Genomic DNA, 17,974 nt, shown 5'->3' on the forward strand with positions numbered 1-17,974 from the left:
TTCAGAGACACCAAACAGTGAGGATAGGCCCTTATGCAAGGCAGGAGAGCATGATCGGGAGAGCTCGGCCACCAGTCCAAGAAAGGCGGCTCCGGATGGGGCATGTCTGCGGGGCCTACATGGCAACCAGGAAGAGAGCGTCATAGAAGGAAGTAGTCGAGTACATCCCAGAGGTAGGCCATCGCCAACGGGGTATGTTAGGGGTGGTCGAGAGGGTGTGTATTGAATCCTCCGCCATAACTCTACGTACTGAACCGAAGCGGCTGGATGATTGCTTGTATCTGCATTTGTAATTCCCTGAAGAGGAGAGGATGATGCAGCACAACAAAGGTAAGTATTTTCCTCAGTTATGAAACCAAGGTTATCAATCCAGTAGGAGAACCAAGCAACACTATGTAAATATCACCTGCACACAAACAACAAAAACTTGCAACCCAATGCGTAAGAGGGGTTGTCAATTCCTCCTCGGTATTGAGATAGATTAAATTGTATTGAATTTGACAAATAGATCTAGCAAAAAACAAAATAAAATAAAGAAAGGAAAATCATAGGAAGGTATTTTTCGTTTTATATGATAGGAAAATAGACCAGGGGCCGTAGTTTTCACTAGAGGCTTCCCTCGAGAAAATAGCATATTGTGGGTAAACAAATTACTGTTGGACAATTGATAGAAAAGCGAATAATCAAGATGATATCCAAGGCAATGATCATGTATATAGGCATCACGTCCAAAATTAATAGACTGAAACGATTCTGCATTTACTAATATTACTCCACACATCGACTGCTATCCAGTATGCATCTAGCACTACAGGAATCAGGCACTTTGCCGTTCGCCATGGCGGACGGCAAAGGCATACACGGCGGACGGCAAAGGTCTTTGCCTGAATGGGCTACGACGAAGGCTTCTTTGCCGTCCGCCAGCGGACAGCAAAGGTCCTGGACGGCACACATGGCAGCTTCTGGCCGTTAGGGGGCTAACGGTGCGCTTTGCCGTCCGTTGGCGGACGACAAAGACCATTGCACCTTTGCCGTCAGCTAGTGGACGACAAAGTAACCAAATAGGCCAGCCCCCAGATTGTACAGGCAACTACCACATGGCATCTTTGTCGTCTGCTGGCGAACGGCAAATTTCTTTACCGTTGGCCAGCGGACGACAAAGATCCTGTATAGCCCCTGTTTTTTTTTCTTAAATTCATTCAATTTGAACACACATTTTCAACACACAAATTTCACAAAAGATATATCCAACACACAAGTTTCATCATATATACATACATAACCAACACATAGTTCTATCCACACATATTACAAAAGTTTCACATTGTTCATCCAACACCGTTATCCATCCATCCATATAACAAGTTCCATCCATGCAAGTTCATCGATACAAAATAAAAGCAGAAAGGGAAAAGAAGCACTCTATCCATGCAAGGTTTCGTGAATTAAATAAAATCTGCAAAATGGGAAACAAGAAAGTTAGAAGAAGAAGAGAATGAAGAAGAAGAAGACTGGAATAAGAAGTAAGCATACTTAGGTAAAATGGAGCTAACCTAGCTAATTATGCCATTTTTGAGTGAACTAAGCATATTATGCCTTTTTGATATAAAACAGCTAAGTATAGGTCTTTATTGAGCTAACCTAGGTAACTAAGCATATTAGAGCTAACTTAGAGCTAACTTAGGTCATTTTGGAGAAGAAGAAGAAGAAGACTAGAATAATAATAATAATAATAATAATAAGAAGACCTAAAGAAGAAGAAGAAGAGTAGAAGAAGAAGAAGAAGGTTTTTACCCTTTTCCTTCTCATTCTTCTTCTTTTATTCTTTCTTTTTCTTCTCTTTCTTCTTCTATTCTTTCTTTTTCTCCTCTTCCTTGTTTTTCTTCTTCTTATCCTTATTTGTGTCATTTTAGAGCTTACATAGGTAATTATGCCAATTTTTAGCTAACTAAGCTTATTATGTCAATTTGGAGGAAAATAAGGTAAGTATAGGTCATTTTTATGCTAACATAAGTAATTTTGGAGCTAACCTAGCTAAAATGGATCATATTGGAGCTAACCTAAGTAAACTTGGTCATTTTGGAGCTAACCTAGGTAAACTTGGTCATTTTGGAGCTAACCTAGCTAACATGGATCATATTGGAGCTAACCTAGGTAAACTTGGTCATTTTGAAGCTAACCTAGGTAAAATGGATCATATTGGAGCTAACCTAGGTTAAATGGGTCATTTTGGAGCTAACTTAACTAATTATGCCATTTTTGAGTTAACTAAGCATAATAATGCCATTTTTTACACAAGCAAGCCAAGTGTATGTCATTATTGAGCAAACCTAGGAAACTAAGCATATTAGAGATAACTTAGCATATTAGGGCTAACTTATGTCATTTTGGAGGAAACAAAGCTAAGTATATAAAAATCATTTTGGAGATCTGACATACCTGGCATAGTTCACTCATCATTCTTCTTCTCCTTCTCCTTCCTCACCCCGATGCGCCGAGAGCGGCGAGGCGGTGGAGGTAGTTGAAGGAAATATGCCCTAGAGGCAATAATAAAGTTGTTATTCATATTTCCTTATATCATGATAAATGTTTATTATTCATGCTAGAATTGTATTAACCGGAAACTTGGTACATGTGTGAATAAATAGACAAACAGAGTGTCACTAGTTTGCTTCTACTTAACTAGCTCATTGAATCAATGATGGTTATGTTTCCTAACCATAGACATGAGTTGTCATTTGATTAACGGGATCACATCATTAGAGAATGATGTGATTGACTTGACCCATCCGTTAGCTTAGCACGATGATTGTTTAGTTTGTTGCTATTGCTTTCTCCATAACTATACATGTTCCTATGACTATGAGATCGTGCAACTCTCGAATACCGGAGGAACACTTTATGTGCTACCAAACGTCACAATGTAACTAGGTGATTATAAAGATGCTCTACAGGTGTCTCTGATGGTGTTTGTTGAGTTGGCATGGATCAAGATTAGGATTTGTCACTCCGATTGTTGGAGGGGTATCTTTGGGCCCTCTCGGTAATGTACATCACAATAAGCCTTGCAAGCAATGTAGCTAATGAGTTACTTACAGGATGTAGCATTACGGAACGAGTAAAGATTGAAGGAAATATGCCCTAGAGGCAATAATAATGTTATTATTTTATTTCCTTATATCATGATAAATGTTTATTATTCATGCTAGAATTGTATTATCCGGAAACATAATACTTGTGTGAATACATAGACAAACTAAACGTCACTAGTATGCCTCTACTTGACTAGCTCGTTAATCAAAGATGGTTATGTTTCCTAACCATAGACATGTGTTGTCATTTGATTAACGGGATCACATTATTAGGAGAATGATGTGATTGACATGACCCATTCCATTAGCTTAGCACCCGATCGTTTAGTATGTTGCTATTGCTTTCTTCATGACTTATACATGTTCCTATGACTATGAGATTATGCAACTCCCGTTTGCCGGAGGAACACTTTGTGTGCTACCAAACGTCACAATGTAACTGGGTGATTATAAAGGAGCTCCACAGGTGTCTCCAAAGGTAAATGTTGGGTTGGCGTATTTCGAGATTAGGATTTGTCACTCCAATTGTCGGAGAGGTATCTCTGGGCCCTCTCGGTAATGCACATCACATAAGCCTTGAAAGCATTGCAACTAATGAGTTAGTTGTGAGATGATGTATTACGAAACGAGTAAAGAGACTTGCCGGTAACGAGATTGAACTAGGTATTGAGATACCGATGATCGAATCTCGGGCAAGTAACATACCGATGACAAAGGGAACAACGTATGTTGTTATGCGGTCTGACCGATAAAGTGTTGGGGAACGTTGCAGAAAACAAAAAAATTTCCTACGGTTTCACCAAGATCCATCTATGAGTTCATCTAGCAACGAGTGATCGGATTGCATCTACATACCTTTGTAGATCACGCGCGGAAGCGTTCAAAGAACGGGGATGAGGAAGTCGTACTCGACGTGATCCAAATCACCGGAGATCCTAGCGCCGAACGGACGGCACCTCTGTGTTCAACACACGTACGGTCAGCGTGACGTCTCCTCCTTCTTGATCCAGCAAGGGGGGAGGAGAGGTTGATGAAGATCCGGCAGCACGACGGCGTGGTGGTGGATGCAGGGCGTCACCGCAGCAGGGCTTCGCCGTTATACTGCGAGAGGGAGAGGTGTAGCAGGGGAGAGGGAGGCGCCAAGACTCAAGGGTGTTGCTGCCCCCTCCCTCCCCCCTTTATATAGGCCCCTAGGGGGGTGCGCCGGCCCTAGGAGATGGGATCTCCTAGGGGGGCGGCGGCCAAGGGGTGGAGTGCCCCCCAAGCCAGGTGGGGCGCCCCCCCCACCCTAGGGTTCCCAACCCTAGGCGCATGGGGTGGGCCAAGGGGGGCGCACCAGCCCACTATGGGCTGGTTCCCCTCCCCACTTTGGCCCATGGGGCCCTCCGGGATGGGTGGCCCCACCCGGCGGACCCCCGAGACCCTTCCGGTGGTCCCGGTACAATACCGGTGACCCCGAAACTCTCCCGATGGCCGAAACTGCACTTCCTATATATAATTCTTCACCTCCGGACCATTCCGGAACTCCTCGTGACGTCCAGGATCTCATCCGGGACTCCGAACAACTTTCGGGTTACTGCATATTCATATCTCTACAACCCTAGCGTCACCGAACCTTAAGTGTGTAGACCCTATGGGTTCGGGAGACATGTAGACATGACCGAGACGGCTCTCCGGTCAATAACCAACAGCGGGATCTGGATACCCATGTTGTCTCCCACATGCTCCTTGATGATCTCATCGTATGAACCACGATGTCGAGGATTCAAGCAACCCCGTATACAATTCCCTTTGTCAATCGGTACGTTACTTGCCCGAGATTTGATCGTCGGTATCCCAATACCTCGTTCAATCTCATTACTGGCAAGTCACTTTACTCGTACCGTAATGCATGATCCCATGACCAGACACTTGGTGACTTTGAGCTCATTATGATGATGCATTACTGAGTGGGCCCAGAGATACCTCTCCGTCATACGGAGTGACAAATCCCAGTCTTGATCCGTGTCAACCCAACAGACACTTTCGGAGATACCCGTAGTATACCTTTATAGTCACCCAGTTACGTTGTGACGTTTGGTATACCTAGAGCACTCCTATGGTATCCGGGAGTTACACGATCTCATGGTCTAAGGAAAAGATACTTGACATTGTAAAAACTCTAGCAAACGAACTATACGATCTTGTGCTATGTTTAGGATTGGGTCTTGTCCATCACATCATTCTCCTAATGATGTGATCCCATTATCAATGACATCCCCATGTCCATAGCCAGGAAACCATGACTATCTGTTGATTAACGAGCTAGTCAACTAGAGGCTCACTAGGGACACATTGTGGTCTATGTAATCACACATGTATTACGATTTCTGGATAATACAATTAAAGCATGAATAATAGACAATTATCATGAACAAGGAAATATAATAATCATTTTATTATTGCCTCTAGGGCATATTTCCAACAGTCTCCCACTTGCACTAGAGTCAATCATCTAGTTACATTATGATGAATCGAACACCCATGGAATTCTGGTGTTGATCATGTTTTGCTCTAGGGAGAGGTTTAGTCAACGGTTCTGCTACATTCAGGTCCGTATGTACTTTACAAATCTCTATGTCACCATTTTGAACACTTTCACGAATGGAGTTGAAGCGACGCTTGATATGCATGGTCTTCCTGTGAAACCTGGGCTCCTTGGCAAGGGCAATAGCTCCAGTGTTGTGACAGAAGAGAGTCATTGGGCCCGACGCATTGGGTATGACTCCTAGGTCGGTAATGAACTCCTTCACCCAGACTGCTTCGTGTGCTGCCTCCGAGGCTGCCATGTACTCCGCTTCACATGTAGATCCCGCCAGAACGCTTTGCTTGCAACTGCACCAGCTTACTGCCCCACCATTCAAAATATACACGTATCCAGTTTGTGACTTAGAGTCATCCAGATCTGTGTCGAAGCTAGCGTCGACGTAACCCTTTACGACGAGCTCTTTGTCACCTCCATAAACGAGAAACATTTCCTTAGTCCTTTTCAGGTACTTTAGGATATTCTTGACTGCTGTCCAGTGTTCCTTGCCGGGATTACTTTGGTACCTACCTACCAAACTTACGGCAAGGTTTACATCAGGTCTGGTACACAGCATGGCATACATAATAGAACCTATGGCTGAGGCATAGGGGATGACACTCATCTCTTCTATATCTTCTGCCATGGTCGGACATTGAGCTGAGCTCAATTTCACACCTTGCAACACAGGCAAGAACCCCTTCTTAGACTGATCCATATTGAACTTCTTCAATATCTTATCAAGGTATGTGCTTTGTGAAAGACCTATGAGGCGTCTTGATCTATCTCTATAGATCTTGATGCCTAATATATAAGCAGCTTCTCCAAGGTCCTTCATTGAAAAACTCTTATTCAAGTAGGCCTTAATGCTGTCCAAAAGCTCTATATCATTTCCCATCAAAAGTATGTCATCTACATATAATATGAGAAATGCTACAGAGCTCCCACTCACTTTCTTGTAAACGCAGGCTTCTCCATAAGTCTGCATAAACCCAAACGCTTTGATCATCTCATCAAAGCGAATGTTCCAACTCCGAGATGCTTGCACCAGCCCATAAATCGAGCATTGGAGCTTGCACACCTTGTCAGCATTCTTAGGATCGACAAAACCTTCCGGCTGCATCATATACAGTTCTTCCTTAAGATAACCGTTAAGGAATGCCGTTTTGACGTCCATTTGCCATATCTCATAATCATAGTATGCGGCAATTGCTAACATGATTCGGACGGACTTCAGCTTTGCTACGGGAGAGAATGTCTCATTGTAGTCAACCCCTTGAACTTGTCGATAACCCTTAGCGACAAGCCTAGCTTTATAGATGGTCACATTACCATCCGCGTCTGTCTTCTTCTTAAAGATCCATTTATTTTCTATGGCTCGCCGATCATCGGGCAAGTCAGTCAAAGTCCATACTTCGTTTTCATACATGGATCCTATCTCGGATTTCATGGCTTCCAGCCACTTGTCGGAATCCGGGCCCGCCATGCTTCTTCATAGTTCGAAGGTTCACCGTTGTCTAACAACATGATTTCCAAGACAGGGTTGCCGTACCACTCTGGTGCGGAACGTGTCCTTGTGGACCTTTGAAGTTCAGTAGGAGCTTGATCAGAAGTATCTTGATCATCATCATTAACTTCCTCTCTAATTGGTGCAGGCACCACAGGAACATTTTCCTGAGTTGCGCCACTTTCCGGTTCAAGAGGTAATACTTCATCAAGTTCTACTTTCCTCCCACTTACTTCTTTCGAGAGAAACTCCTTCTCTAGAAATGATTCATTCTTGGCAACAAAGATCTTGCCTTCGGATCTGAGGTAGAAGGTATACCCAATAGTTTCTTTAGGGTATCCTATGAAGACGCATTTTTCCGACTTGGGTTCGAGCTTTTCAGGTTGAAGTTTCTTGACATAAGCATCGCATCCCCAAACTTTTAGAAACGACAGCTTAGGCTTCTTCCCAAACCATAATTCATACGGTGTCGTCTCAACGGATTTCGACGGAGCCCTATTTAAAGTGAATGCGGCAGTCTCTAAAGCATAGCCCCAAAATGACAGCGGTAAATCGGTAAGAGACATCATAGATCGCACCATATCCAATAGAGTGCGATTCCGACGTTCGGACACACCATTACGCTGAGCTGTTCCAGGCGGCGTGAGTTGTAAAACTATTCCACATTTTCTTAAGTGTGTACCAAATTCGTGACTCAAGTATTTTCCTCCACGATCTGATCGCAAAAACTTGATTTTTCTGTCACGTTGATTCTCAACCTCACTCTGAAATTCCTTGAACTTTTCAAAGGTTTCAGACTTGTGTTCCATTAAGTAGATATACCCATATCTACTCAAGTCATCAGTGAGGGTGAGAACATAACGATAGCCACCACGAGCCTCAACACTCATTGGACCGCACACATCAGTATGTATGATTTCCAATAGGTTGGTTGCTCGCTCCATTGTTCCTGAGAACGGAGTCTTGGTCATCTTACCCATGAGGCATGGTTCGCACGTGTCAAATGATTCGTAATCAAGAGACTCTAAAAGTCCATCTGCATGGAGCTTCTTCATGCGTTTGACACCTATGTGACCAAGGCGGCAGTGCCACAAGTATGTGGGACTATCATTATCAACCTTACATCTTTTGGTATTCACACTATGAATATGTGTAGCATTACGCTCGAGATTCATTATGAATAAACCATTCACCATAGGAGCATGACCATAAAACATATCTCTCATATAAATAGAACAACCATTATTCTCGGATTTAAATGAGTAGCCATCTCGTATTAAACGAGATCCTGATACAATGTTCATGCTCAAACTTGGCACTAAATAACAATTATTGAGGTTAAAAACTAATCCCGTAGGTAAATGTAGAGGTAGCGTGCCGACGGCGATCACATCGACCTTGGAACCATTCCCGACGCGCATCGTCACCTCGTCCTTCGCTAGTCTCCGTTTATTCCGCAGCTCCTGCTTTGAGTTACAAATGTGAGCAACTGCACCGGTATCAAATACCCAGGAGCTACTACGAGTACTGGTAAGGTACACATCAATTACATGTATATCACATATACCTTTCGTTTTGCCAGCCTTCTTGTCCGCTAAGTATTTGGGGCAGTTCCGCTTCCAATGACCACTTCCCTTGCAATAAAAACACTCAGTCTCGGGCTTGGGTCCATTCTTTGGCTTCTTCCCGACAGCTTGCTTACCGGGCGCGGCAACTCCCTCGCCGTCCTTCTTGAAGTTCTTCTTACCCTTGCCTTTCTTGAACTTAGTGGTTTTATTCACCATCAACACTTGATGGTCCTTTTTGACTTCTACCTCTGCTGATTTCAGCATTGCAAATACTTCAGGAATGGTCTTTTCCATCCCGTGCATATTGAAGTTCATCACAAAGCTCTTGTAGCTTGGTGGAAGCGACTGGAGGATTCTGTCAATGACCGCGTCATCCGGGAGATTAACTCCCAGCTGAGTCAAGCGGTTATGTAACCCAGACATTGTGAGTATGTGCTCACTGACAGAACTATTTTCCTCCATCTTACAGCTGAAGAACTTGTCGGAGACTTCATATCTCTCGACCCGGGCATGAGCTTGGAAAACCATTTTTAGCTCTTCGAACATCTCATATGCTCCGTGTCGCTCAAAACGCTTTTGGAGCCCCGGTTCTAAGCTGTAAAGCATGCCGCAATGAATGAGGGAGTAATCATCAGCACGTGTCTGCCAAGCGTTCATAACGTCTTGGTTCTGTGGGACGGGTGCGTCACCTAGCGGTGCTAGTAGGACATAATCTTTCTTGGCAGCTATGAGGATGATCCTCAGGTTCCGGACCCAGTCCGTATAGTTGCTGCCATCGTCTTTCAGCTTGGTTTTCTCTAGGAACGTGTTGAAGTTGAGGACAACGTTGGCCATTTGATCTACAAGACATATTGTAAAGATTTTAGACTAAGTTCATGATAATTAAGTTCATCTAATCAAATTATATAATGAACTCCCACTTAGATAGACATCCCTCCAGTCATCTAAGTATAACATGATCTGAGTTAACTAGGCCGTGTCCGATCATCACGTGAGACGGACTAGTCAACATCGGTGAACATCTTCATGTTGATCGTATCTTCTATACGACTCATGCTCGACCTTTCGGTCTTCTGTGTTCCGAGGCCATGTCTGTACATGCTAGGCTCGTCAAGTCAACCTAAGTGTTTGCATGTGTAAATCTGTCTTACACCCGTTGTATGTGAACATTGGAATCTATCACACCCGATCAACACGTGGTGCTTCGAAACAACGAACTGTCGCAACGGTGCACAGTTAGGGGGAACACTTTCTTGAAATTATTATGAGGGATCATCTTATTTACTACCGCCGTTCTAAGTAAACAAGATGCAAAACATGATAAACATCACATGCAATCAAATAATAATAGTGACATGATATGGCCAATATCACATAGCTCCTTTGATCTCCATCTTGGGGCTCCATGATCATCTTGTCACCGGCATGACACCATGATCTCCATCATCATGATCTCCATCATCGTGTCTCCATGAAGTTGCTCGCCAACTATTACTTCTACTACTATGGCTAACACGTTTAGCAATAAAGTAAAGTAATTTACATGGCGTTTCTCAATGACATGCAGGTCATACAAAAAATAAAGACAACTCCTATGGCTCCTGCCGGTTGTCATACTCATCAACATGCAAGTCGTGATTCCTATTACAAGAACATGATCTCATACATCACATATATATCATTCATCATTCATCACAACTTTGGCCATATCACATCACAAAGCACTTGCTGCAAAAACAAGTTAGACGTCCTCTAATTGTTGTTGCAAGTTTTACGTGGCTGCAAAAGGGTTCTAGCAAGAATGTTTTCTTACCTACGTAAAAGCCACAACGTGAGTTGTCAACTTCTATTTACCCTTCATAAGGACCCTTTTCATCGAATCCGCTCCAACTAAAGTGGGAGAGACAGACACCCGCTAGCCACCTTATGCAACTAGTGCATGTCAGTCGGTGGAACCAGTCTCACGTAAGCATACGTGTAAGGTCGGTCCGGGCCGCTTCATCCCACAATACCGCTGAAGCAAGATAAGACTAGTAGCGGCAAGAAAGTTGACAACATCTACGCCCACAACAAATTGTGTTCTACTCGTGCAAGGAGAACTACGCATAGACCTAGCTCATGATGCCACTATTGGGGAACGTTGCAGAAAACAAAAAAATTTCCTACGGTTTCACCAAGATCCATCTATGAGTTCATCTAGCAACGAGTGATCGGATTGCATCTACATACCTTTGTAGATCACACGCGGAAGCATTCAAAGAACGGGAATGAGGAAGTCGTACTCGACGTGATCCAAATCACCGAAGATCCTAGCGCCGAACGGATGGCACCTCCGTGTTCAACACACGTACGGTCAGCGTGACGTCTCCTCCTTCTTGATCCAGCAAGGGGGGAGGAGAGGTTGATGAAGATCCAGCAGCACGATGGCGTGGTGGTGGATGCAGGGCGTCACCGCAGCAGGGCTTCGCCGTTATACTGCGAGAGGGAGAGGTGTAGCAGGGGAGAGGGAGGCGCCAAGACTCAAGGGTGTTGCTGCCCCCTCCCTCCCCCCTTTATATAGGCCCCTAGGGGGGTGCGCCGGCCCTAGGAGATGGGAACTCCTAGGGGGGCAAGGGGTGGAGTGCCCCCCAAGCCAGGTGGGGCGCCCCCCACCCTAGGGTTCCCAACCCTAGGCGCATGGGGTGGGCCAAGGGGGGCGCACCAGCCCACTATGGGCTGGTTCCCCTCCCCACTTTGGTCCATGGGGCCCTCCGGGATGGGTGGCCCCACCCGGTGGACCCCCGAGACCCTTCCGGTGGTCCCGGTACAATACCGATGACCCCGAAACTCTCCCGATGGCCGAAACTGCACTTCCTATATATAATTCTTCACCTCCGGACCATTCTGGAACTCCTCGTGACGTCCAGGATCTCATCCGGGACTCCGAACAACTTTCGGGTTACTGCATATTCATATCTCTACAACCCTAGCGTCACCGAACCTTAAGTGTGTAGACCCTACGAGTTCGGGAGACATGTAGACATGACCGAGACGGCTCTCCGGTCAATAACCAACAGCGGGATCTGGATACCCATGTTGTCTCCCACATGCTCCTTGATGATCTCATCGTATGAACCACGATGTCGAGGATTCAAGCAACCCCGTATACAATTCCCTTTGTCAATCGGTACGTTACTTGCCCGAGATTTGATCGTCGGTATCCCAATACCTCGTTCAATCTCCTTACTGGCAAGTCACTTTACTCGTACCGTAATGCATGATCCCATGACCAGACACTTGGTGACTTTGAGCTCATTATGATGATGCATTACCGAGTGGGCCCAGAGATACCTCTCCGTCATACGGAGTGACAAATCCCAGTCTTGATCCGTGTCAACCCAACAGACACTTTCGGAGATACCCGTAGTATACCTTTATAGTCACCCAGTTACGTTGTGACGTTTGGTATACCTAGAGCACTCCTACGGTACCCGGGAGTTACACGATCTCATGGTCTAAGGAAAAGATACTTGACATTGTAAAAACTCTAGCAAACGAACTATACGATCTTGTGCTATGTTTAGGATTGGGTCTTGTCCATCACATCATTCTCCTAATGATGTGATCCCGTTATCAAAGACATCCCCATGTCCATAGCCAGGAAACCATGACTATCTGTTGATTAACGAGCTAGTCAACTAGAGGCTCACTAGGGACACATTGTGGTCTATGTAATCACACATGTATTACGATTTCCGGATAATACAATTAAAGCATGAATAATAGACAATTATCATGAACAAGGAAATATAATAATCATTTTATTATTGCCTCTAGGGCATATTTCCAACATAAAGATCTTCGTAGAATATGTGGGAGCCAATATGAGCATCCAGGTTCCGCTATTGGTTATTGACCGGAGATATGTCTCGGTCATGTCTACATTGTTCTCGAACCCGTAGGGTCTGCACGCCTAAGGTTTCGATGACAGTTATATTATGAGTTTATGAGTTTTTGATGTACCGAAGTTAGTTCGGAGTCCCGGATGTGATCACGGACATAACGAGGAGTCTCGAAATGGTCGAGACATAAATATTGATATATTGGACGGCTATATTCGGACACTGGAAGTGTTCCGGATGATTTCGGAGAAAACCGGAGTACCGGAGGGTTACCGGAACCCCCCGGGAGAAGTAATGGGCCATATGGGCCTTAGTGGAGAGAGAGAAGGGCAGCTAGGGTGGGCCGCGCGCCTCCTCCCCCTGGTCCGAATTGGACTAGGAGAGGGGGGGCGGCGCCCCCCTTTCCTTCTCCCTCCCCACTTCCTTTCCCCCTCCTAGTAGGAGTCCTACTCCTACTAGGAGGAGGACTCCTCCTTGGCACGCCAATAGGGCCGGCCGGCCTCCTCCCCTTGCTCCTTTATATACAGGGGCAGGCGCACCCCTAGACACACAAGTTGATCCACGTGATCGTTTTCTTAGCCGTGTGCGGTGCCCCCTTCCACCATAGTCCTCGATAATATTGTAGTGGTGCTTAGGCGAAGCCCTGCGACAGTAGAACATCATGATCGTCACCACGCCGTCGTGCTGACGGAACTCTTCCCCGACACTTTGCTGGATCGGAGTCCGGGGATCGTCATCGAGCTGAACGTGTGCTAAAACTCGGAGGTGCCGTAGTTTCGGTGCTTGATCGGTCGGGCCATGAAGACGTACGACTACATCAACCACGTTGTGCTAACGCTTCCGCTGTCGGTCTACGAGGGTACGTAGATCACACTCTCCCCTCTCGTTGCTATGCATCACCATGATCTTGCGTGTGCGTAGGAATTTTTTTGAAATTACTACGTTCCCCAACAGTGGTATCAGAGCCAGGTTTTATGTGTTGATGTTATATGCACGAGTAGAACACAAGTGAGTTGTGGGCGATATAAGTCATACTGCTTACCAGCATGTCATACTTTGGTTCGACGGTATTGTTGGACGAAGCGGCCCGGACCAACATTACGCGTATGCTTACGCGAGACCGGTTCTCCCGACGTGCTTTGCACAAAGGTGGCTAGCGGGTGTCAGTTTCTCCAACTTTAGTTGAACTGAGTGTGGCTACGCCCGGTCCTTGTGAAGGTTAAAACAGCACCAACTTGACAAACTATCGTTGTGGTTTTGATGCGTAGGTAAGATTGGTTCTTACTTAAGCCCGTAGCAGCCACGTAAAACTTGCAACAACAAAGTAGAGGACGTCTAACTTGTTTTTGCAGGGCATGTTGTGATGTGATATGGTCAAGACATGATGCTAAATTTTATTGTATGAGATGATCATGTTTTGTAACCAAGTTATCGGCAACTGGCAGGAGCCATATGGTTGTCGCTTTATTGTATGCAATGCAATTGCGCTGTAATGCTTTACTTTATCACTAAGCGGTAGCGATAGTCGTGGAAGCATAAGATTGGCGAGACGACAACGATGCTATGATGGAGATCAAGGTGTCGCGCCGGTGATGATGGTGATCATGAAGGTGCTTCGAAGATGGAGATCACAAGCACAAGATGATGATGGCCATATCATATCACTTATATTGATTGCATGTGATGTTTATCTTTTATGCATCTTATCTTGCTTTGTTTGACGGTAGCATTTTAAGATGATCTCTCACTAATTATCAAGAAGTGTTCTCCCTGAGTATGCACCGTTGCGAAAGTTCTTCGTGCTGAGACACCACGTGATGATCGGGTGTGATAGGCTCTACGTTCAAATACAACAGGTGCAAAACAGTTGCACACGCGGAATACTCAGGTTATACTTGACGAGCCAAGCATATACAGATATGGCCTCGGAACACGGAGACCGAAAGGTCGGGCGTGAATCATGTAGTAGATATGATCAACATAGTGATGTTCACCAATGAAACTACTCCATCTCACGTGATGATCGAACATGGTTTAGTTGATTTGGATCACGTAATCACTTAGAGGATTAGAGGGATGTCTATCTAAGTGGGAGTTCTTTAGTAATATGATTAATTGAACCTAAATTTATCATGAACTTAGTACCTGATAGTATCTTGCTTGTTTATGTTTGATTGTAGATAGATGGCCCGTGCTGTTGTTCCGTTGAATTTTAATGTGTTCCTTGAGAAAGCAAAGTTGAAAGATGATGGTAGCAATTACACGGACTGGGTCCATAACTTGAGGATTATCCTCATTGCTGCATAGAAGAATTACGTCCTGGAAGCACCGCTGGGTGCCAGGCCTGCTGCTGGAGCAACACCAGATGTTATGAACGTCTGGCAGAGCAAAGCTGATGACTACTCGATAGTTCAGTGTGCCATGCTTTACGGCTTAGAATCGGGACTTCAACGATGTTTTGAACGTCATGGAGCATATGAGATGTTCCAGGAGTTGAAGTTAATATTTCAAGCAAATGCCCGGATTGAGAGATATGAAGTCTCCAATAAGTTCTATAGCTGCAAGATGGAGGAGAACAGTTCTGTCAGTGAGCATATACTCAAAATGTCTGGGTATAATAATCACTTGATTCAATTGGGAGTTAATCTTCCGGATGATTGCGTCATTGACAGAATTCTCCAATCACTACCACCAAGCTACAAGAGCTTCGTGATGAACTATAATATGCAAGGGATGAACAAGACTATTCCCGAGCTCTTCGCAATGCTGAAAGCTGCGGAGGTAGAAATCAAGAAGGAGCATCAAGTGTTGATGGTCAACAAGACCACTAGTTTCAAGAAAAAGGGCAAAGGGAAGAAGAAGGGGAACTTCAAGAAGAACAGCAAGCAAGTTGCTGCTCAAGAGAAGAAACCCAAGCCTGGACCTAAGCCTGAAACTGAGTGCTTCTACTGCAAGCAGACTGGTCACTGGAAGCGGAACTGCCCCAAGTATTTGGCGGATAAGAAGGATGGCAAGGTGAACAAAGGTATATGTGATATACATGTTATTGATGTGTACCTTACTAATGCTCGCAGTAGCACCTGGGTATTTGATACTGGTTCTGTTGCTAACATTTGCAACTCGAAATAGGGACTACGGATTAAGCGAAGATTGGCTAAGGACGAGGTGACGATGCGCGTGGGAAATGGTTCCAAAGTCGATGTGATCGCGGTCGGCACGCTACCTCTACATCAACTGTCGGCGTTCTGGGAACGGGGGTCCCTAGACTTGCCTGCCTGTGGCCTGCGGCGTGGCTCAAAAGGGGGCCCAGCGCGGCCCATCTTCATCAACACAGACCCAAGACCCTCGCGAGGGGCCAAGCCTCGCGGGGCGGACGACACAGAGCTTCCTCAGGCACGGCCTCATCAGGCTGGCTCGCGAGGAGGCGAAGAGATCAAGGCGGGGTACCTCATGAGGTGCCCGTGACGCAAGCCATGACGACCAAAGGCGCCAGGCGGGCGCCAGCCGCGCAGTGTCCTCCTTTCCTCTTTGGTGCAAAGGGAGCAAGCGCAGGCGAGAACATCAAGAAAAGGCACCCGTTTCGGTGCAACGAGACCAAGACCAGTCCAACGGAAGGGAGGAAGTCATTGTGGAGCCCAAGCCAGCATCACCACCAGAGCCTTTGGCAGGCGAGGACCAACTTTAGTCAGGATAAGTGTACCAGATGTTCCCCTTCAAAATGGCCAATTGTTGGCGCCCTTCCCGCTCAATATTTGGGAAGAGGCCCAGGGCCTTTGCCTATAAATAGGACTAGCCACCCCCAGGGTAGAGGGGCAATCAAGAAGGGAGAATCTAGAAGCCAAGAGAGAAACTAGCTAGGATCGGATCGAGTAGCATCACACATAGAGAGAGAGAGAGAGAAGGGCGACTGAACTCCTCCTAGCAGTTCATCCCCCCAGCCAAGAACAGACCCTCGCGAGGCTGTTCTTCCTTGTATTGCTCATCATCATCAGCCCAAGAGGCAATCCACCACACCACACACTGGAGTAGGGTATTACACCACAACGGTGGCCCGAACCAGTATAAACCATGTGTCTCTTGTGCTGTTCTTTCCATAGCTTAGATCTTAGCGAGGCGGAGGGGTGCAGGTAGGTAGAAGGCGAAATCTCCGCGCGCACCCCAGTGTTCGAACCTTAAGGGTCTGCCGGAACCCGAAATCCGACATTTGGCGCGCCAGGTAGGGGTGCGCCGGAATTCGTCTGCTACCACCCCGTTCTCCTCCGACCATCGCGTCCATGTCTGACGCTCGTCGGGCCCGCGCCGAGCGCCGGGCCGCTCTCGCTTCCCGCGTCGCCCAGACGGCTCCTATCAGCGGGCGTCCTCGCCGTTCCCCGTCACCTGCCGTCAACGCTGCCACCGGCCTGGCGGGGAACGAGCAGCAAGCGTCGTCTCAGCATCCGTCCGTGCGGCAAGACGGCCGCACCGCTACTCCCTCGCTCACCCCAGCTGGTTCTTCGTCCCGCGCGCTCCGCGCACCCATGGAGGCTCGATCTGTGCTCATCGCGGCAAACGAGCTCCTGCGCTACTGTCCCGTCGACGACGTCTATGAAGAATGGCTCGACCGCGTCGCCGAGCTCGTCCACGCAACAGGGGGCTCTCCTGCGCCGTCCGTTCCGCTGCGCCGCACCCCGCCCCGCACGGGCGACGAAGCTCCGGGGGTGCCCTAGCCGCCTCCTCCTCAAGAAGGCGCCATGGCTCCAAGGCGCGTGGTCCCTGGGCGGAACCCGCTTCGTCAGGTGCCAGCGCGGCAAGAGCAGAGCTGCCAAGAAGTCCCTCGCCCGCAAGAAGCTGCCCGGGCGCTCCCTGCTCCAGCACGTCGCGACCATGCTCCTGCTCCCGCACGTCAAGACCCCACGCTGCTCCCAGCTGCAGCGCGTGGGGACATGCAAGACCAAGCTCTCCACCACCCAAGGCCTCCCATGACCACAACAGGCTGCCGTGCCTTCACCACCGAGCTACGCAGCGTCGCGTGGCCCGGCAAGTTCAAGCCAGACCTGCCTCCTCGTTACGACGGCACGGCCGACCCTGCGGAGTTCCTCCAGCTCTATGAGCTGGGCATCGAAGCTGCCAACGAAGACGAGAAGGTCATGGCGAACTGGTTTCCCATGGCGCTCAAGGACAGGGCCCGCACCTGGCTCCTGAACCTGGCTCCATGCACGATCTCCTCCTGGGACGAGATGCGCACCCACTTCATCGCCAACTTCCAAGGTACTCGCGACCGGCCACCCGCCGTGAGCGACATGCGCCGCATCAAGCAACAACCCGGAGAGACCCTGCAGAAGTACATCCAGCGCTTCAACAACGCACGCCTCCAGATTCCCAAG

The sequence above is a fragment of the Triticum urartu genome, chromosome 6A, assembly GCF_056163025.1.
Source record: "Triticum urartu cultivar PI428250 chromosome 6A, HENAU_Tu73, whole genome shotgun sequence".
Classification (NCBI taxonomy): domain Eukaryota; kingdom Viridiplantae; phylum Streptophyta; class Magnoliopsida; order Poales; family Poaceae; genus Triticum; species Triticum urartu.